General features: G+C 44.6%; 1 long non-coding RNA gene and 1 pseudogene across 1 annotated transcript; both read right to left on the reverse strand.

Moving 5' to 3' along the window:
- Positions 1–2,417: 2,417 nt before the first annotated feature.
- LOC115129149 (protein bicaudal C homolog 1-like) lies at positions 2,418–4,260 on the reverse strand (annotated as a pseudogene).
- A 591-nt stretch (positions 4,261–4,851) lies between these two features.
- LOC115129361 (uncharacterized) lies at positions 4,852–9,199 on the reverse strand. The gene is made up of 4 exons (XR_003863654.2): positions 7,859–9,199; positions 6,930–7,247; positions 6,425–6,491; positions 4,852–5,515 (listed from the first exon to the last, which is right to left on the reverse strand). It is a non-coding gene; the product is annotated as an uncharacterized LOC115129361 (long non-coding RNA).
- Between the last annotated feature and the right edge of the window lie 14,482 nt (positions 9,200–23,681).

The raw sequence follows: 23,681 nt of genomic DNA on the forward strand, positions 1-23,681 counted from the left end.
ACAAAATTTTACTTTTTGACTGTGACACCATCTTTTGATTGGTTTAAATTAAAATACATATTATGACCCCATCACTGAAAGGTTAGACTCTCAGGAACACGTATGTGTCTTCTGTTTCTCTTTACAAAACCCAACAAGCCTCATTAGAACAGAGTGGACAAGACCAGGCACTAAATCAGACTGGGGAGAAAAGAACATCAAGATCAAACAAAATGATTGTCTGATGATCTTCTGAACATCCCAAGACCTTTCTGATGCATTTCAGTCACTTCAAACCATACTTCCTTCAGATTAAATTAAGGTTAAATAAATAAAACTACTGTCAAAAGTACTGTCAGACTGATTTGTAATAGTCAGTAAAAGTAAAAGTAAAAATTGGCCCTTGATTACATTACTTTGTTTAGATGGTGGGGTCTCACATTTTTTTTATATCAAAATGGGTCGCGGGCCAAAAAGGTTTGGGAACCCCTGGTATGCACCCTTATGTTATACTAGGGACAATGTTTTCACATAGCTAGGGCTGACAGTGTTTTGTATTTGTATTTATTATGGATCCCCATGAACTCTTCCTGGGGTCCAGCAGAATTAAGGCAGTTTATACCATTTTTTACCATTACAATACATTCACAGATTTCACAACACACGGTGTGCCCACAGTGAGGACATTGATTAGCCAGAGGTTGTTGATTCTGCTCTGCATAATCAAAATAGTTGCTTTGCGAGGTGTTAAAGTTCACAGTTAGTAATTGTTATGTGAATGCCAGCTGAGAAGAACCAGTGGCCTGGCTTTGGCCCTAAGTGAGTGCAGGTCTGCCGGAGCCATGGCCCAGGGGACACAGGTGCCAGCCCACATAGATACCTGTGTAGATGTAAACACATCCTGTATAGAAACATGCTATTAGGGCCCCAAATAGGCTAGGGCTGGCTCTGACTGCATGTGTGTGTATGGATGTTGGTACGCAGACCTCAGAGCCACTGAGGCCCCTCATGATTGGGTGTCAGGTAGCCAAGTAGTTAGAGTGTTGTGCCAGTAGCTGAAAGGTTGCTAGATAAAATCCCTGAGCTGACAAGATTTTTTTTTAAATGTGTTGTTCTACCCCTGAATGAGGCAGTTAACCCACTGTTCCTAGAATGTCATTGTAAATAAGTATTTGTTCTTAACTGACTTGCCTAGTTAAATATATATATTTTAAATGATGACTTCAGACTTTGGTCTAGAGGGTGCGTTGCATGTGTTAACTTCCTGCAGGAGAGAGGCAGCCATGACGATACCCACAGACAGACAGGCAGATAGGGAGAGAGAAAGAGGCCACAAGCAAACAGGTAAGATAGTAAGAAGTGCCTTTCCAAGCTCATAGTTCATAGATGATCTGTCATAGTGTGACTCAATCTGAATGTTCAACTATGATCTCTGGTGAAGCGATAGCAGCTTAAAAGTCCTAGAGGGTGTATTGCATAGTGTTATCTTCATGTATATGTTTTTATCATTTTGTATAGTTGAGGATTATTCAAAATAATCTAAAACAGTTTTTAACTGTGTATGTTGTTATTTCAGGAATAAAGGACGAGGGGGTGTGGTATATGGCCAATATACCACGGCTAAGGGCTGTGTCCAGGCACTCTGCGATGCGTCGTCCTTAAGAACAGCCCTTAGCCATGGTATATTGGCCATATACCACACCCCCTCGTCCTTTATTCCTGAAATAACAACATACACAGTTAAAAACTGTTTTAGATTATTTTGAAGTAGGCAAGAAAGGTCTAACTGAAATGAATAATCCTCAACTATACAAAATGATAAAAACATATACATGAAGATAACACTATGCAATACACCCTCTGGGACTTTTAAACTGCTATCGAGGTGCATTATTGCTATTATAATCTGGTTACCAACGTAATTAGAGCAGTCAAAATAAATGTTTTGTCATACCCGTGGTCGTGGTATACCACGTCTGTCAGCCAATCAGCATCCAGGGCTTGAACCTCCCAGTTTATAAAACAGTATAATAACTGTATTATAAGTAGAAAATATGACGTTAAGTCTCAACCCATACAGTAAGTAGAGTAGCAGTAGTAACAACCTGACATAGTGGAAGTGAGACAAATACTCGGAAATTAATCATACAGTAACAGAGAGTACCACATTGTTGTTTAATTGAATAGATCCACATTACAGTCACACTGGTATTCAGTACATTATGAATGGCCATTGGCCCTAAGACTGATTGGACTGTACAACAGTACGTGCTCCTCTGCCCCCCTTAGCCTTGTTCATTTGCCCTTGTAAATTATATGTGTGTGTCCTTTTATCAAAAGTCACTAGAAATGAGCATTTAAAACCTGTTTTAAGAAAAAAATCATCTGTCCGGACCCCTGTAACAAAATGTACCCCCCCCCCCCCCCCCACAATGCCAGAATCGCTCCTATGGCCCTGCTTGTAGGATATCCATCATGTATATTAAATGTTTATCAAAGCCTTGTGCACATGGCCTTATTGAAACAATGACAAGATAGTTCTCACTTCAAAATGACAACCAGATCATTTCATTTTGCTAGGATAAAACGTGTCAATCTAGCCTAGCGATATTGTTTACGTCTGGTCATTAGGAGTATTCTAAATCAATTCAACAGGAAACGACTCATATACAGAGGCAATGGCTTCTCGCCTGCTAATGGCTGATACATGGGATTAGAACTTTTAAGGTGTGCACTCAGGTGAGGCCAAACAATATTGAAAGGCGTTTCACATTTAGGCCTACCACCACGGGAATATATCCGTTGGGCTATCCATTAATTCATCTGAGTGTTTCATATAGCGTCAACCCAACTCCTGGCTGTCCATCAAGCTCTATTTAATGTCGCTGATTTCTTTCTGAAATGGACTTATAATTCATTATTGATGCAATAATGAGGAGTGGGGAATGTGACTTGAATCTACAGAAAAAGTCTACAGTCTGTGATGTCAGTGCTCTCTAGCGGTGGACCATTCTCTTGTTTGCACCTCGTTGAGTTACCGAACATGCTGTCATAGACATCCACAACCTTTGTTACTCTACAGGTCATTTCAAGGGAGGTTTTTATTCAGGTCAGTTGGTTTGAAGTCCTGTGTAGCTCACTTGGCAGACCATGGCGCTTCCAGTGTCAGGGTTGTGGGTTTAAAAAAGTGCCAATTGATTGGAAAAGTTTAATAATCATCTCTAATATCATTATACATTCTCATTTACACTTGTATGTTTATGTACATGTTTATGTACAACACACATAGAGCCGACTCTGATCTAAGGTCAATGTTGGGTTTGCCACCAAGGCTAGGATATGTAAAAGCCAGTCTGATCAAAGAGATGTTCTTCCTGGCTGTTCTACCCAGGTTGGGTAATGTTGTGTGGGATTCACCAGTGGCTTCTATGAGCAGCTGTGTCCTCGTCCATGATTCGTGTGAGCTGGCCACTAGCCCGGCTTCCAGGTAGCCCGGCTGCACAGCGGGCGCGTCTGACAGTTTCCTCTTGCTTTTGTTCAGGTCTGGATGGATGGAGAGAGAGAGAGATGTTCTATACATCACATTTAAGCGTCAGGGAAAAGTGGGTTAGATGTATATGGTGTTTTTTCTGATCCTTCACCTGAGGTGGCCAAAAGCATCGTCCTTCTCGCTCCAAACATGGACACACCCACCTCTTTTCAGATCCTCGTCAGACAGTCAAGAAGGTCTGCAAGTCAATCTGCAGAAAAAGGGTCATGACAGTCCTGTTGCTTACACATCCACCACACTTCCCGTATACAAGACATGCTCAGAATGTTCTTTCAGTCAGCCTCTGTGCCACAGGAAACAACTCAGTCAATCCTGTTTATGGAGGCTACTTCAACAAATAACCCTCTGTGTATAGACGTTTCAGTTACTCCTTTACCCCAGGGGGCACTAGCTGTTTGTCTGTCTGTACCTCTTGCTGTTGGAACACGTCAATGTACTTCCTCAGACCCAGCTGGCTCAGGAGCTCCGGGAGGACATCTGTAGGCTGGGGTGGAGGGGCCGCTGGCTAGCGGTCAGCTCCATCACCGTGGACATGCCTTCAAAGTAGTTACTGCAGGTCAGAAATCTCTCCGTTACGGGTCAGAGGTCAGAAATCAAAGGTGGAAAGATCAGGGGGAGATGGGGAAGTAAAAGATTACCAGAAGGAACTGTGTTGACGGAAAGCATAACAAAGTGTTCTCACATCTCTCTGATAGAAGACATTCAAAGCACAGCTTTGATACTGACTTCATTGAAGATAAGCCAGACACAGGAATTGCATTTCATTACATTTTCTCTTTGTCGACACACTCTCTTAGAGACACACACACAAAAGTTTGGGGTCTGTTTGTTGAAGACGCAAACACCGGGAAGGAGGAGGTGGAGAAGGAAGAAGAGAAGTTAGAGGGGGAGGGAGAGGATGAGGAAGACAGAGAGGGGGAGATTGGGGAGGATAAAGACAAGGATCCTTGTCTGTCCACACTTTTTCCTTCCAATTCTGATAGCTCCTGGTCTGCAGAGAGAGAAAGAGACAGAGGAGCGAGGAGAGAGAGGAGCGAGGAGAGAGAGAGGAGCGAGGAGAGAGAGGAGCGAGGAGAGAGAGAGGAGTGAGGAGAGAGAGGAGAGAGGAGCGAGGAGAGAGGAGAGAGAGAGGAGCGAGGAGAGAGAGGAGAGAGGAGCGAGGAGAGAGAGGAGGGAGGTGAGAGAGGAGAGAGAGAGGAGCGAGGAGAGAGAGTAGTGAGGAGAGAGAGGAGAGAGAGAGGAGCGAGGAGAGAGAGGAGAGAGGCGAGAGAGGAGAGAGGCGAGAGAGAGGAGCGAGTAGAGAGAGGAGAGAGAGAGGAGCGAGGAGAGAGAGGAGTGAGGAGAGAGAGGAGTGAGGAGAGAGAGAGAGAGAGGAGCGAGGAGAGAGAGGAAGAGGGATGGGGTTTGCATATATTTATCTTCTCAATGTTTTTCAATTGAGCCCATACTTCCCTCGCTTTGTTTCACTTTTCGTTCACTCCCCTTTCTCTCTCACTCTCTCCTTCCCTCTCTCCTTCCCTGTCTCCTTCCTTGTCTCCTTCCATGAGGATGAGTGGATGAGACAGGGTGGTAATTGGTGCTCACAGTTTCTCTCCTCCACTCTGTTTTTCTCAGGGCAGGAATACCAACCGAGCCAAGCAGCACTGAGAATAATCATATTAATAAACAAGCTCTCACCCAGCTCAACGCCTCTCCTAGCTTGCTACAAATAATCAGGCGCTTAGGCGAAACGCTCACACTGACTCCTAAATTCCCTCACACAAAACAACCCAGAAATTATCAGACTGTATCTATTAACCCAAATGAGCATGGTGTTCACTGACTGGCCACAGAGCATTCAGAGAGGGCAGCTGCTCAATGGCTGGTAATACCTGTTGTAGTTGTCCAGTGTTTGCCAGGTAGGGTTAGTAGCTGTGTCGGCTGATGTTGTGTAGCTCGTTGACGGCCTCAGCAGGAATGGACTGACCACCGACTTCTTCTGCATGGCTGAGAGAGTACAGATATATCACACACACACACACACACACACACACACACAGGCTGCGTTTACATAGGCAACACAATTCCGATCTTTTGCTGCGTTTTACACAGCCCAATTGGGGAAATTCTGGTCTGACTGGTCACAAGACAAATAATTGTAAAAAGATCAGAATTAGATTACATCCAGCTATCCATACAAAAACAAACACACACATTCCCCCCAAAACATGCAGAGAAAGTTACAATAAATCACTCACAAACAGACAGGCAGTGGTTCAATTGGTAGGATGTTGTTGTCAGGTGAACAATGCAGATAGATGGATAGAGAACAGTGTTTGATACAGAATGCTTTGCGAAGAATCATACTGTATATGAGTGTCTGATGTGTAAAAAAAAAACTGTAACTAAATATATAACTGAGAAAGAGAAAGTGTCTGGCGCCAGTGTGTAAAATCAGTGGGAGTAGTAATGCTCCTTAATTATAACTTTGGCACGGTGCAACCCATAAGTGTGTCCCCTCCATCACCTCTCTGGCAATGTGCAGCACATAAATGGGTCTCTTCTTTCAATGCTCTGGTTCATAGTCCCACATAAATGGGTTCCCTCCATCACTGATTTGAATAACAAACCAGAGCTGCCTTGTCTCTCAATAGCAGAGAGTGGCAAGTGACATATCCCAATGACATGCCACTAATTTGGCCAGGTGCAGCTGCTAAATGGGTCCTCTGATTTGCAATGGTGTACTGGCGCAGCACTAAAATGGGTCCCTTTTAGTGGGACTCTTCTACAAGTCTGAAAATAGGACCTTTGTGTGTTACAGAATCCTGGATAAACCAAGGGGATGATGTTAATGAGACCTGCTGGGCTACTGTTCACACAACAAGGCAGAAGCATCAAATATTGAAAAGGTCTCACCTTTGGTTGCCAGCAGTTTCTTCATCTCATAGTCGTAATCCCACGATAAAAGGCAAAGGGGTTGAAGCTGGTAAATAAGGGAGGAAATGCAGTTAGGTTGTTCTGTGACTGATGTGTTCTGGAAGGGAACCTGATTTACTGAGAGAACAGAAGATGACTCAACCTGGTACTTCCTGTTTTTTCCGTGGAGATAAACGTTATCCCCATGGTAACTTTTGGGGCACCAAGTGGACAAATAATGGCAAAATCAACATCTACTGTAGTGCAAACACACACAACTCAAATTCTTCAAATTTGATTGCGTGAGGCTCAAAGAAAGCAAAGGGGTCAAATTAATTGGTGACACAATCTACAGAGTCACATATAACATGTTCCTCTATATTGCTCTGGGGTTGTTTCATTTCTGGCTGGGGGGGGGAGTTGGAACTCACCTCAACCATGACCAACGTGCCAACAAAACCTGTTAATGAATATGAATCATTCTAAATCAGAGTGAGAGTCTCACCTCATTCCTTGATGCATCAAAGAGAGTATCCTGAGTCTGAGTCATGTCCCTCCTCAGGCTGTTCCATCTCTCATGCCTCCCTCCTTCCATCTCTCTCAGGCTGTTTTGTCTAGTATCACTCCTCCCTCCATCGCTCTCAAGCTGTTACATCTCTCACATCATCCTCCCTCCATCTGTCTCAGGCTCTTCCGTCTTTCACTCCTCCCTCCTTCCATCATTCTCAGGCTGTTCCATCTAGTATCACTCTTCCCTCCCTCCATCTCTCTCAGGCTGTTCCGTTTCTCACTCCTTCCTCCCTCCATCTTTCCATCCATCAGTCTGCAACAGTACAGCAGAAGTGAAACTAAGGTCAGGTCTGAGCCACATAGCGTGAAGGTTGTTTGTAGGACTCACTTAGCTAAGTAGCTCACCCAAATAATCCAAGGGCTGTGGAGACCTGATACTGGAGGGAATGAATAAATGCAATCCCTTTCTGACATGACTATTTATCATGAGAGTATTAAACAGCAGCAAACAACAGAGGCACTGGAACGTACAAGGCGGGACAAAAGGCTAAAGGCACATTCAATGAAGATACAGTGCACATTTATTTTAACATGTTTCCCCCTCTGAAAGAGCAGGGGCTAACTTTGCTCAAGGGTTGATTGGTTTGCCCTTATCTAAGATCAAATCCAGACTGTATCAGACTTGGCCATGATTGGGAGTCCCATTGGGCGATGCACACAGGTTCAGGTTCGGCTGGTGTAGGCCATCATTGTAAACAATCATTTGTTCCTAACTGACTTGCCTCGTTAAATAAAAGTTCAATCAAAATGACAAAAAATAAAAATCCACATAGAATCTTTGGGGCTATCCAACCAAAATCACAACCTCAACCAGTGTGCCTAAGGTCAACTTCCTCTTACCCTCCCTAGTGTGAATGTGATTACCTCATGACCTGGCCTGTTGAGTGGCGTCTCCCTTCAGGACCCTGGAGGCTGCTCCTCTGACTCATCATCCTGACCTGGCTCAGTGACATCACTCAGCTCTGTCATCGGACCAGGGCTCTCGTCTGACAGGCCGGACAGATCCTCGTTCTCTGGGATCTGGGTAAACCGAGGTGATCTCATTGATCAATCTTGATACTGTACTGATCCAATAGCACCACCATCAGGACAACTGCAGAATCAAATCCCCTGCAATGAAATACCTTACAGCTGTATCAATCCATCAATGGAGGCTGCTGAGGGGAGGATGGCTCATAATAATGGTTGGAACAGAGCGAATGCAATGGCATCAAACACATGGACAACATGTTTGATGTATTTGATACCATTCCCCCTATTGCGCTCCAGCCATCACCACAAACCATCCTCCCCAATTAAGGTGCCACCAACCTCCTGTGCAATCCATCATATCTCCCACTGTCAAACTCTCACAGTACTGCACTTATCTTGGTAGTCAAGAGGCCTACAGATATTGATTCTGTTATCTGATGGTGATCTCTCCACACCTTCTCCAGCTGCCTTCAGTCCCATCCTCATTCCCTCAGAGAGCAGAGACAGGCCTGGTGGGGGTGACGGGCGGGGCTTAGTTTGGGAAAGAGCGCCAATCAAAGACTCAGGGGCGGGCACTGAGCCCAAGGAAAGGAAAACTAGATTAGGATAGGACAGGATAGGACAGGATAGGACAGTGGCCTTTTCTCAATTAGATTTGCTCAACTCTGTTCTCCTCCATCCTCTCTCGCCTCCTTTTGAAAAAGGCCAAAAGTAACCAAGGAGAGGTGGCGACGTGAGTGAACGTGGACAAAAATGTGCTTGTATGAAATAAGAAGCTCCTTCTCCACTCGTCTGTCGTCAGGCAAATTGCATTTACAGAGGTGGATCCCAAAATAAATGTGTAAAGGGATAAAAACAAATGTAGTTAATTGTGCCAGGATAAGTAGCATATCGTTTTAAAATGTTTTTCTCCTCCGACAGTACAACAGCTGATTCAAAGGGGGGTGTGGCAAATCTCAAAACTCTTCCGCGGTAGGACACACTTGTGCTTTCTCGCCAAAAAGAGGCTATTGAGGAGGGGATGACAGTCTTCTGTTTGCCTACTAATGAATTGACACACTCCTCGACTACTCGACCTCATCGGTTTCCGGGTCACAGAGAAGAGAGGCTGGAGGAGAGAGGACGGTGGAGAGAGGACAGAGGAGAGAGGACGGTGGAGAGAGGACAGAGGAGAGAGGACAGAGGAGAGAGGACGGTGGAGAGAGGACAGAGGAGAGAGGACAGAGGAGAGAGGACAGAGGAGAGAGGACAGAGGAGAGAGGACGGTGGAGAGAGGACAGAGGAGAGAGGACAGAGGAGAGAGGACAGAGGAGAGAGGACGGTGGAGAGAGGACAGAGGAGAGAGGACAGAGGAGAGAGGACGGTGGAGAGAGGACAGAGGAGAGAGGACAGAGGAGAGAGGACAGAGGAGAGAGGACGGAGGAGAGAGGACAGAGGAGAGAGGACAGAGGAGAGAGGACAGAGGAGAGAGGATGGAGGAGAGAGGACAGAGGAGCGAGGACAGAGGAGAGAGGACAGAGGAGAGAGGACAGAGGAGCGAGGACAGAGGAGAGAGGACAGAGGAGAGAGGATGGAGGAGAGAAGGCGGAGGAAAGAAGACAGAGGAAAGTGGGCGTACGCCTTGTATTGTTTGAAGATGTTCCTCTCCAGACCCTTCACCACCACTGACTGGGAAATGTAATCCAGCGCACAACACCATGTCATACAAACCAGGAAATGTAGTCCAACACAGTACTTTATCAGACACTAAAGTACTGCAACGTTAGCAATAACATAACTATAAGACTTGCTATAGTTCTATTGCACCTTGGCTGACTGTTTGACTTTGGGTTTGACGCTGACAAAGACCCCCAGACTCTGTATTGTCTGAGCCAGTTTACGTGGGACCGCCTCCCCGTCCTCATGCATGTCAAACATCAGACACACAGGCAGACGGTTTTTTTAATTAAAAAAAAAATGTCACCTTTATTTAACCAGGTAGGCTAGTTGAGAACAAGTTCTCATTTGCAACTGCGACCTGGCCAAGATAAAGCATAGCAGTGTGAACAGACAACACAGAGTTACAGTACTGTGTAATGACAAAACAAAACAGGTCACTCTTACTCCTCTCTTAGCAAGATCTCCACAATAAACAGGCTTGCCTTTTAACCTCAAATCTGAATCAATCAAATAATCAACCAATTCATCTGAATCAGTCAAAGAATCAATCAATTCATCTGAATAAATCAAAGAATCAACCAATTCATCTGAATCAATCAAAGAATCATCCAATTAATCTAATCTATCAATGAATCATTACAAAGAGCAAAGTGAACTGTGACCCTCCTCACCCTGTGTTGCTGCCTGGACAGACATACTCTCTCTGGGATGCCCTGGATGAGCAGTGAGGGGGTTTCTGAGGGGCGCTGACGTCTGGCAGGACTAACTGGGTCTGGGTCGGATGCATGTGAGAATTTCAATAAGCATTTTTCTACGGCTGGCCATGCTTTCCACCTGGCTACTCCTACCCCGGTCAACAGCACTGCACCCCCCACAGCAACTCGCCAAAGCCTTCCCCATTTCTCCTTCTCCCAAATCCGTTCAGCTGATGTTCTGAAAGAGCTGCAAAATCTGGACCCCTACAAATCAGCCGGGCTAGACAATCTGGACCCTTTCTTTTTTAAATTATCTGCCGAAATTGTTGCCACCCCTATTACTAGCTTGTTCAACCTCTCTTTCGTGTCGTCTGAGATTCCCAAAGATTGGGAAGCAGCTGCGGTCATCCCCCTCTTCAAAGGGGGGGACACTCTTGACTCAAACTGCTACAGACCTATATCTATCCTACCATGCCTTTCTAAGGTCTTCGAAAGCCAAGTCAACAAACAGATTACCGATCATTTCGAATCTCACCATACCTTCTCTGCTATGCAATCTGGTTTCAGAGCTGGTCATGGGTGCACCTCAGCCACGCTCAAGGTCCTAAACGATATCTTAATATCTTAACTGGCTGTCTCTATGTGGGTGCTACAGGGTTCAATTCTTGGACCGACTCTCTTGTCTGTATACATCAATGAGGTCGCTCTTGCTGCTGGTGAGTCTCTGATCCACCTCTACGCAGACGACACCATACTGTATACTTCTGGCCCTTCTTTGGACACTGTGTTAACAACCCTCCAGGCAAGCTTCAATGCCATACAACTCTCCTTCCGTGGCCTCCAATTGCTCTTAAATACAAGTAAAACTAAATGCATGCTCTTCAACCGATCGCTACCTGCACCTACCCGCCTGTCCAACATCACTACTCTGGAGGGCTCTGACTTAGAATATGTGGACAACTACAAATACTTAGGTGTCTGGTTAGACTGTAAACTCTCCTTCCAGACCCATATCAAACATCTCCAATCCAAAGTTAAATCTAGAATTGGCTTCCTATTTCGCAACAAAGCATCCTTCACTCATGCTGCCAAACATACCCTTGTAAAACTGACCATCCTACCAATCCTCGACTTTGGCGATGTCATTTAGTCTATTGTTGAAGGAATTTAATTCCTCTGTTTTAATTCCCAATTAAAATTAAACACTCTGTGAATTCATAAGGATTTGTAAGACCCTTATTTTATAGGAATGGACAGAGTCCCGGTCTTAAAGTCAAGTAACAGCCTTTAATCAAGAGAGTACTGAGTTCATACACATTTTACCACAGGTTATAAACTGAAAATGACGTCAGCGTTTTCTAAATGTTCCATCTCTTCTTGACACTGGTAGAAAGGCTCTATAGATCTCAAGCCTTCCCTCCTCGCCTAGAGCCAAGGTCAGTCAGTGTAGATAAGCATTCTAGACAGTCTGGAGATAGTTCATTCATTTGTACCAAGGAACAGACCGTCATCGTTCTAAACTCTTGACTACATTATATTCAATACTGGGAGCAAGAGAGAAAATTCATACATGAACAGTAACATAATAGTATTCGGATTAGTCAGTCCTGATTGAAATGTATACATAATTAGTCATCATTAATAAAAATTCCCTTAACATCTATCACAGTGCAATCCGTTTTGTCACCAAAGCCCCATATACTACCCACCATTGCGACCTGTACGCTCTCGTTGGCTGGCCCTCGCTTCATACTCGTCGCCAAACCAACTGGCTCCATGTCATCTACAAGACCCTGCTAGGTAAAGTCCCCCCTTATCTCAGCTCACTGGTCACCATAGCATCTCCCACCTGTAGCACACACTCCAGCAGGTATATCTCTCTAGTCACCCCCAAAACCAATTCTTTCTTTGGCCGCCTCTCCTTCCAGTTCTCTGCTGCCAATGACTGGAACGAACTACAAAAATCTCTGAAACTGGAAACACTTATCTCCCTCACTAGCTTTAAGCACCAACTGTCAGAGCAGCTCACAGATTACTGCACCTGTACATAGCCCACCTATAATTTAGCCCAAACAACTACCTCTTTCCCTACTGTATTTAATTAATTTATTTATTTTTCTCCTTTGCACCCCATTATTTTTATTTTCTACTTTGCACATTCTTCCATTGCAAATCTACCATTCCAGTGTTTTACTTGCTATATTGTATTTACTTTGCCACCATAGCCTTTTTTGCCTTTACCTCCCTTATCTCACCTCATTTGCTCACATCGTATATAGACTTGTTTATACTGTATTATTGACTGTATGTTTGTTTTACTCCATGTGTAACTCTGTGTCGTTGAATGTGTCGAACTGCTTTGCTTTATCTTGGCCAGGTCGCAATTGTAAATGAGAACTTGTTCTCAGCTTGCCTACCTGGTTAAATAAAGGTGAAATAAATAAATAAATAAATGTCTGCACTCTATACTCCTCTGTAAACTGGTCATCTCTGTATACCCGTCGCAAGACCTACTGGTTGATGCTTATTTATAAAACCCTCTTAGGCCTCAATCCCCCTATCTGAGATATCTACTGCGGCCCTCATCCTGCACATACAACACCCGTTCTGCCAGTCACAATCTGTTAAAGGTCCCCAGAGCACATACATCCCTGGGTCGCTCGTCTTTTTAGTTCGCTGCGGCTAGCGACTGGAACGAGCTTCATTCAATGACTCAATCATGGACACTCTTACTGACAGTTGTGACTGCTTCACGTAATGTATTGTTGTCTCTACCTTCTTGCCCTTTGTGCTGTTGTCTGTGCCCAATAATGTTTGTACCATGTTTTGTTCTGCTACCATGTTGTGCTGCTGCCATGTTGTGATGCAACCATGTTGTTGTCATGTTGTGTTGCTACCATGCTGTGCTGCAATGTGTTGCTGCCATGCTATGTTGTTGTCTTAGGTCTCTCTTTATGTAGTGTTGTGTTGTCTCTCTTGTCGTGATGTGTGTTTTGTCCTATATTTTGTCATTATTTTTTAATCCCAGCCCCCGTCCCTGCAGGAGGCCTTTTGCCTTTTAGTAGGCTGTCATTATAAATAAGAATTTGTTCTTAATTAACTGACTTCCCTAGTTAAATAAAGTTGAAATAAAATGTAATAAATAAATGACCCCCAGGAAGTTGTCTCCGTTACGTCCCAGCAGAAAGAGATGATGAAGGGAGGTCACGTCCTGCTGGGTGGTGACCCCCCTCATGACTCCGCCATGACCCCAGCCCCGATCTCTGACCCTAGAATCAGCTCCATCAGAACACACACCACCTTCTGTCAGGGAGAGAAAGGGCAGAGTTAGAAGTAGATGTGTGTGGAGTTAATAATTAATAATATAAAATTATTATTCCCTTTTTTAGTCAAGGTTTCTCTTTATTAATGTAAGGAAGTGCATCTAAAAGTCACAGAGAAAACAGTGAGACAGAGAAAGGGGAAAGTGTGGTGTGTGTGTGTGTGTGTGTGTGTGTGTGTGTGTGTGTGTGTGTGTGTGTGTGTGTGTGTGTGTGTGTGTGTGTGTGTGTGTGTGTGTGTGTGTGTGTGTGTGTGTGCGTGCGCGTGCGCGTGTGTGTGTGTGTATGTGTGTGTGTGTGTGTGTATGGCTCTCTGTAGTGCCTTCGGAAAGTATTCAGACCACTTAACTTTTTCCACATTTTTTTTACGTTACAGCCTTATTCTAAAATGAAATAAATTGTTTTTTCCATCATCAATCTACACACAATACCCCATAATGACAAAGCACAAACAGGTTTTGAGAAATTGAAATATCACATTTACGTAAGTATTCAGACCCTTTACTCAGTACTTTGTTGAAGCACCTTTGGCAGAGATTACAGCCTCAAGTATTTTAGGTACGAAGCTACAAGCTTGGCACCCCTGTATTTGGGGAGTTTCTCACATTATTCTCTGCAGATCCTCTCAACCTCTGTCAGGTTGGGTGGGGGAGCGTTGCTGCACAGCTATTTTCAGGTTTCTCCAGAGATGTTCGATCAGGTTCAAGTCCAAGTTCTGGCTGGGCCACTCAAGGAAATTCAGAGACTTGTCCCGAAGCCAATCCTGCATTGTCTTGGCTGTGTGATTAAAATCAAATGACATTTTATTCATCCTACACACCTGTTGAGCAGATGTTATAGCGGGTGCAGCAAAATGCTTGCATAAATGTTTTTTTTAAGATAATTATTTAGGAGGTAATACAGTCCGCATTTGATTATGAGGTATTCTAGTTTGGGTGAACAAAAGGACTTGAGTTCCAATCACACCATGAGCAGTTAATGAAACATACACTCCCGCTTCTTCCAGGAGATTTTTATTCCCGAGCGATGAACTGAGAACCCAAATGGCTGTACGGACTCAGTGTTCCTGTTGGAAGTTGAACCTACACCCCAGTCTGAGGTCCTGAGTGCTCTGGAACAGGTTTTCATCAATGATCTCGCTGTACTTTGCTCCATTCATCTTTCCTTCGATCCTGACTAGTCTCCCAGTCCCTGCTGCTGAAAAACATCCCCACAGCATGATGCTGCCACCAACATGCTTCACTGTAGGGATAGTATTGGCCAGGTGATGAGCGGTGCCTGGTTTCCTCCAGACGTGATGCTTGGCATTCAGGCCAAAGAGTTCAATCTTGGTTTCATCAGACCAAAGAATCTTGTTTCTCATGGTCTGAGAGTCCTTTAGGTGTCTTTTAGAAAACTCCAAGCAGACATTTTTTGGTACCCTTCCCTAGATCTGTGCCTCGACACAATCCTGTCTCGGAGCTCTACGGACATTTCCTTTGAGCTCATGGCTTGGTTTTTACTCTGACATGCACTGTCAACTGTGGGACCTTATATAGACAGGTGTATGCTTTTCTAAATCATGTCCAAACAATTGAATTTACCACAGGTGGACTCCAATAAAGTTGAAGAAACATCTCGAGGATGATCAATGGAAACGGGATGCACCTTAGCTCAATTTCGAGTCTCATAGCAAAGGGTCTGAATACTTATGAAAATAAGGTATTTCGGTTTTCTTTATAACTATTTTCGCTTTGTCATTATGGGATATTGTGTGTAGATTGATGAGGGATAGATATTATTTTTAACATTTTAGAATGAGGCTGTAACGTAACTAAATGTGGAAAAAGTCAAGGGGCCTGTATACTTACCGAATGCAATGTATCTGTGAGTGCTGCCCTGCAGTCCTCTGACCACAGCTGCTGTCTGGGCTGAGCCCTGAAGCTCACGCTGATCCCCAGAACCTGCTTCACCTGCTGGATGACCGGTGACACTGCATACAGCAGTGCCTGGGGTACCAATGTCACCAGGAGGTCAAAGGTTTACACCAGAGGCCGGGGATCCTGAGGGGTAGAGAAGAGAGAGGGGTGAGAGGTCATGATGATGTATAGATCACATACATAATGTGAAATAAAGGCCATCCATGCATTAAGATGTTACATTAGAAACTCTCAGTCATTCCTCTTCCTGGTTGCCTCCATCCCTTGGACAGGCCCATTGATGGACACCTGGACAGGGGAGGTAGAGAGAGATGAGGGAGAAATAAAATAAAGTTGCTGAAGGACAATAACTAACGGAGTCTACCTGAAGGGTGTTCTACAAAGCAGGGTCAATGAGTTAGCCAGCTAACTTTGATAAACAACCATGAATAACTATTGATTTTCTGGTTTATTATGAAAGCTAAATTTAGATATGTGCTTTTGGTTGTTGAGACAATTAGTCCAAGCTTATCTTTCAAAAAAATTCAAAGCTATTTCAGAATATTTACGCAAATTAGCTGGTTAACTCATTGATCCTGCTTTGTAGTATCACCCTCTGGTGCTAAGGGACAATACACAGCTACTAACAGGCTGTACGTAGTTGCTGAGAGACAGTTGCTAAGGAACAGTTGCAGGTTGCTCTTCTCTCCGGTAGCATTGTGTCTGTCAGGGAAGTGGATGTGGCATGATGTCATCTCCATCACCTTCTTGATGTTCCTGCCCCCTTTCCTGATCACATGGGAGTTCTCTGTGTGGGCCACATCCATTTTCAGGGTCACCTTGTTGACCTGACTCAGGAGAAGGTGTGGGTTTTACTAACCGTATATAGTTGGTTTATTTGGCTACATTACATGTTAGGTATAGGAATATATCTCAGGTTAGGACATTTACTTTGTCTCCAGAGGTTCTAGAATCTTATGTTTGGCCACTAGACCATTGCCACGCTTGCCTTCCACTTTCACATGGGGGTCTTTCGTATACAGTACAAGACAGAAATTAATCTACAATATATGTAGCAGCTGGCAGACTCTGGTAAATCTTTAGTGTTGTATAAAATATCAAGTTGTACAGGAGATTGAGACAGATTGAGACAGTTTGAGACAGACTGAGACAGACTGAGACAGACTGAGACAGGTTGAGACAGACTGAGACAGGTTGAGACAGTCTGAGACAGGGTGTCGGAGTATGGAGGTGTCAGTTGGTCTGAAATCACCGTTCTTTGACTTGGGGGCAATTTTCAGCTTGGATGGTCATTTCACTTGTCTGTTAGTTTCCCTCATCACCTGCGAGACAAAACATGAGAGGAGCACCTGTCGATGTGTGTGTGTGTGTGACAGAAAAACTAATGGAGTGTGAACGACACGTCTTTTACCACGAGAATAACACCAGTTTATACATCCCAGACACACCGACACAACACACATTGTCCTATTCAGAGAAGACAATACTTAATTTCCATCTCAAAGACGTTCACCCTCACAACCATAGCAACAACAAATCTCTGAGTAGCAATGTCAACAATCAGCCTGTGACCTTTCATGTTCTCTATACAGAGGTCCTCTGGGAAATATGTAGACTTTTAAATGCAGGTATTTTCACGTCAGTGAGTCATATTTGAATGGGAAGATGAGATAGATGTTCATTATTTCTGCATTGTATGAATATCAGCCTTTATATTTTGATTTCAACCGTCCATTATATCTGTCTCAGTGTCATTGTGATCTTCTCTCTCCGTATACTTACTCTCTCAAAGAACTCTTCACCGGTAAGTTCTTCTCCATGTTTGGGAGCTGACAAATATTGAAAAGAGAGGAAAGAGAGAGACACTTATTGAGAGAAAACTGCGGCCTAAATAAATACAAACATAGAAACATCCAAACAACAACAAATAATCCAGACAGGGTTCAGGGTTACTGGTTAATGCTTTGTTTGTGTATATGAAACACTTTCCTAAAAGGAGAGAAGTACTGTATGAGAGTTCTGTGAAGGGTCAACATTTAACAGGGAAAGAGGAAAATTGCAGAGAAGGGAGGATGAGGGGTAGAACGTAAACATTTTAAAAGGGCATCCCTCCACAATGACATTTACATCATGGGGACTCAACCCCCCCCCCCCCCCCCACCCCACCAGAAATGAAATGAAATAACAACCACTGACACGCTTTAAAACCTGATGTAAAAATAACTAGGATGCCCATCCCTTTATAGCGATTATTCAAACCCCAACATCCCAGATGTTAGCACCAATACATTGTTTGCTAGCATGCTAACACTCAGGGGGAAAGAGAATACACTGCTAGTTAGCATGCTAACACTCAGGGGGAAAGAGAATACACTGCTAGTTAGCATGCTAACACTCAGGGGGAAAGAGAATACACTGCTTGTTAGCATGCTAACACTCAGGGGGAAAGAGAATACACTGCTAGTTAGCATTCTAACACTCAGGGGGAAAGAGAATACACTGCTAGTTAGCATGCTAACACTCAGGGGGAAAGAGAATACACTGCTCGTTAGCATACTAACACTCAGGGGGAAAGAGAATATCCTGCTCGTTAGCATGCTAACACTCAGGGGGAAAGAGAATACACTGCTCGCTAGCATGCTTATGTAACAGTATAGCTTCCGTCCCTTTCCTCGCCCCTACCTGGGCTCGAACCAGGGACCCTCTTCACACATCGACAACGATTTAAATGCTATTAGTGTGCACCCCGCTAACTAGCTAGCCATTTCACATCGGTTACACTTACTAACTGTTTATCAAGAACTGTGTGACTGGCACAGTGCACAATTAGAGTTGTGAGGCTTATTCACAACACTATGCAAACACACGCTCTCTCAGTCCCTCTCTCTCCCTCACACACACGCACACACCCACACACACACGCGCACACACCCACACACACACACGCACACACGTATGCACACACACACACACACACACACACACACACACACACACACACACACACACACACACACACACATACAATAAAACAAACCATACACACTATAAACAGATACTCCACATTGAGGCACAGTGGAGGTAGTTTATCACAAACCTGCTCTGCACTGACAAACAACACAGTGGAGGTAGTTTATCACAGACCTGCTCTGCACTGATAAACAACACAGTGGAGGTAGTTTGTCACAGACCTGCTCTGCACTGATAAACAACACAGTGGAGGTAGTTTATCACAGACCTGCTCTGCACTGATAAACAACACAGTTTAGACAGTTTATCACAGACCTGCTCTGCACTGACAAACAACACAGTGGAGGTAGTTTATCACAGACCTGCTCTGCACTGATAAACAACACAGTGGAGGTAGTTTATCACAGACCTGCTCTGCACTGATAAACAACACAGTGGAGGTAGTTTATCACAGACCTGCTCTGCACTGATAAACAACACAGTGGAGGTAGTTTATCACAGACCTGCTCTGCACTGATAAACAACACAGTGGAGACAGTTTATCACAGACCTGCTCTGCACTGATAAACAACACAGTGGAGGTAGTTTATCACAGACCTGCTCTGCACTGATAAACAACACAGTGGAGACAGTTTATCACAGACCTGCTCTGCACTGATAAACAACACAGTGGGGTAGTTTATCACAGACCTGCTCTGCACTGATAAACAACACAGTGGAGGTAGTTTATCACAGACCTGCTCTGCACTGACAAACAACACAGTGGAGGCAGTTTATCACAGACCTGCTCTGCACTGATAAACAACACAGTGGAGACAGTTTATCACAGACCTGCTCTGCACTGATAAACAACACAGTGGAGGTAGTTTATCACAGACCTGCTCTGCACTGATAAACAACACAGTGGAGGTAGTTTATCACAGACCTGCTCTGCACTGACAAACAACACAGTGGAGGTAGTTTATCACAGACCTGCTCTGCACTGATAAACAACACAGTGGAGGTAGTTTATCACAGACCTGCTCTGCACTGATAAACAACACAGTGGAGGTAGTTTATCACAGACTGGCTCTGCACTGATAAACAACACAGTGGAGGTAGTTTATCACAGACCTGCTCTGCACTGATAAACAACACAGTGGAGACAGTTTATCACAGACCGGCTCTGCACTGATAAACAACACAGACTGAATGATACTACCAAGCAAGCTTATCTCATAAATAATCAAATCAAAACCAAATCAAATGTATTTATATAGCCCTTCTTACATCAGCTGATATCTCAAAGTGCTGTACAGAAACACAGCCTAAAACCCCAAACAGCAAGCAATGCAGCTGTAGAAGCACAGTGGCTAGGAAAAACTCCCTAGAAAGGCCAAAACCTAGGAAGAAACCTAGAGAGGAATCAGGCTATGCGGGGTGGCCAGTCCTCTTCTGGCTGTGCCGGGTGGAGATTATAACAGAACATGGCCAAGATGTTCAAATGTTCATAAATGACCAGCGTGGTCAAATAATAATAATCACAGTGGTTGTGGAGGGTGCAACAAGTCAGCACCTCAGGAGTAAATGTCAGTTGGCTTTTCATAGCCGATCATTCAGAGTATCTCTACCGCTCCTCCTGTCTCTAGAGAGTTGAAAACAGCAGGTCTAGGACAGGTAGCGCGTACGTTGAACAGGTCAGGGTTTCATAGCCGCAGGCAGAACAGTTAAAACTGAAGCAGCAGCATGGCCAGGTGGACTTGGGACAGCAAGGAGTCATCATGCCAGGTAGTCCTGAGGCATGGTCCTAGGGCTCAAGTCCTCCAAGAGAGAGAAAGAAAGAGAGAAAGAGAGAATTAGAGAGAGCATACTTAAATTCACACAGGACACCGGATAAGACAGGAGAAGTTCTCCAGATATAACAGACTGACCCTAGCCCCCCGACACATGAACTACTGCAGCATAAATACTGGAGGCTGAGACAGGAGGGGTCAGGAGACACTGTGGCCCAATCCGATGATACCCCCAGACAGGGCCAAACAGGCAGGATATAAACCCACCCACTTAGCCAAAGCACAGCCCCCACACCACTAGAGGGATATCTTCAACCACCAACTTACCATCCTGAGACAAGGCCGAGTATAGCCCACAAAGATCTTCGCCATGGCACAACCCAAGGGGGGCAGACAGGAAGATCACGTCAATGACTCAACCCACTCAAGTGACACACCCCTCCTAGGGACGGCATGGAAGAGCACCAGTAAGCCAGTGACTCAGCCCCTGTAATAGGGTTAGAGGCAGAGAATCCCAGTGGAGAGAGGGGAACCGGCCAGGCAGAGACAGCAAGGGCGGTTCATTGCTCCAGAGCCTTTCCGTTCACCTTCACACTCCTGGGCCGGACTACACTCAATCATATGACCTACTGAAGAGATGAGTCTTCAGTAAAGACTTAAAGGTTGAGTTTGAGTCTGCGTCTCTCACATGGGTAGGCAGACCATTCCATAAAAATTGAGCTCTATAGGAGAAAGCCCTGCCTCCAGCTGTTTGCTTAGAAATTCTAGGGACAATTAGGAGGCCTGCGTCTTGTGACGTAGCGTACGTGTAGGTATGTACGGCAGGGATGGCTGTATAGGGGAGGGACGGGTGTATAGGGAAGTGACGGGTTGGGGAAAGTGGAGAGGTGGGAAAGGTAGGGGTGGCAGGGATGGCTGTATAGGGGAGGGACGGGTGCGGGAAGGTGGATGGGTGGGGAAGGTGCTCTATACCGCATTGCTGTGCACCTCTCAAATTGTGTAACAATGCGGATGGCTCCAAAGAGCTCCGCATTGACATGATTGGTTGATGGTAGGTGAGGGTGGGAGGTTGTGTATCAACACAAACTCACTTCCTTGACAACTTCCTTCACAACAGTTCTGCACTGTTCTGCACTGTTCTGCACTGTTCTGCACTGTTCTGCACTGCTCTGCACTGTTCTGCACTGTTCTGCACTGTTCTACACTGCTCTGCACTGTTCTGCACTGTTCTGCACTGCTCTGCACTGTTCTGCACTGCTCTGCACTGCACTGTTCTGCACTGTTCTGCACTGCTCTGCACTGTTCTGCACTGTTCTGCACTGCACTTCTCTGCACTGCTCTGCACTGTTCTGCACTGTTCTGCACTGCTCTGCACTGTTCTGCACTGCTTTGCACTGTTCTGCACTGTTCTGCACTGTTCTGCACTGCTCTGCACTGCTCTGCACTGTTCTGCACTGCTCTGCACGGTTCTGCACTGTTCTACGAAGCGCAAGAATATGAATGCCCGGACCTCTGCAGAGGCCGTATTACCATAAATGTTGTACGGCCATGCAGACGTTGGATTGACCATTCAGCGCCTTTAAGAAGTGAGTATACGCAATTCCCACTGACCTGGGTATACCCACCACTACACCACTGTGGCTATGAATTTTCATGACATGAGGCTTAGCATCTCTCTCCATTAAATACAGGCGGTTGACGTCAACAACCCTCATCGAACATTCAAAACAGGATTACAATAATGAGATGTATCCAACAATCCAACAACACCAATGGTTAGGGCGGAGAGACATGCATCTTGTTAGTAAATCCATAATCTTTGGCCTGAAGTCAGCTCAAAACAAAAGTGATGTAATTAAGCACATGTATTAATTACTAGGATTCTGTTTTCCCATGCAAAAGGGATTGCTTTTGATAAAAATGCTTTATCTGCCTTCCCAATGAAACCTAGTTAGAAAATTAAATCATTTATTTTATGGAAAATAGATTTTGCCTGTTTCTGGACAATCCACCATGCTGCCTTGTTGACAAAAATGACAGAGGCGCAGATTGCTGTTCGTTGGTAGAAGGAAGCTCCTCCCTCCCCTCTTTTGCCCGAGGACGTGATGGGTCAATGCCCCGTGCCCCGCTGCTCAGCATAATCAAATCCCCCAGTGTTAACCCTGAGACAGCGGCACAGAGAATTGCTCCATCCCCAACACCAGTAACATAGGGCCGAGGGGCCTGCTGTTTCCAAGGGGCCCTAGTCACTGCCAGGAAACCCAGTGTTCAGTAATGGACCCTTTGAAATGTGACACACACACACACCCCTGCAAAACACCATGCATGCATCATGTACATGTACATGTATATGTTTTGTGTGTGTGTGTGTGTGTGTGTGTGTGTGTGTGTGTGTGTGTGTGTGTGCGTGTGGGTGTGTACGTGTGCGTGTGTGTTTCCAGGATGTGCTCCAAGCTGTCTAAGGGGGCAACCCATTAAGCCAATAAAAGAAAAGAACAGCTAGTTCCTCATTAAACCGTACAGAAAGAGCCACTCTCTCATTCAGAGTCAGAATCTAGAGAATACAATTTTATAAAAAACAAAAACAGTATGAAAAATCACAATTTAATTTATTAACAATGAATCACAAGTCAAATATAAATACAACAAGGCTGCAGGCTACCAGGCTTAGACTGCCACAAAAGGTAGAACTACAGTTTCAACAAGGGCCTTCAACAATAAGGGCTAATACAGCAACTCAATGTTTACAAGCATTTGTGTAATATTCAACGGGGATCCATATAAAACGTGTAAGTTATATTCAGGATATTTACAATTAACACAGACTCAATAGAAGATGTGTCAATGGTGACTGGAATGCTAGTTTCACTGGCTAGGAATAAAGATTCTCTATTATATTGACAAGATATTAGAGTGACTGCTCTAACAACGGAAATACATGTCCTCAAAGATGGAAGGCAGGCGTGAGGTGGCAAGCCCTTACAATCCCTAACCAACAATGCAGTTTAAAAAAAGAAACAAAAGAAACAAAAGTAACAAATAATTAAAGAACAGCAGTAAAATAACAATAGCGAGGCTATATACAGGGGGTACCGGTTAGTTGAGGTAATTGAGGAAATATGCACATGTAGGTAGAGTTATTAAAGTGACTATGCTTAGATGATAACAACAGAGAGTAGCAGCGGTGTAAATTGGGGGGGCAATACAACTAGTCTGGGTAGACATGTGAATAGATGTTCAGGAGTCTTATGGCTTGGGTGTAGAAGCTGTTTAGAACCCTCTAGGACCTAGACTTGGCGCTCCGGTACCGCTTGCCGTGCAGTAGCTAACAGTCTAGGACTAGGGTCGCTGGAGTCTTTGACGATTTTTAGGGCCTTCCT

The sequence above is a fragment of the Oncorhynchus nerka genome, linkage group LG5 (genome assembly GCF_034236695.1).
Source record: "Oncorhynchus nerka isolate Pitt River linkage group LG5, Oner_Uvic_2.0, whole genome shotgun sequence".
NCBI lineage: Eukaryota > Metazoa > Chordata > Actinopteri > Salmoniformes > Salmonidae > Oncorhynchus > Oncorhynchus nerka.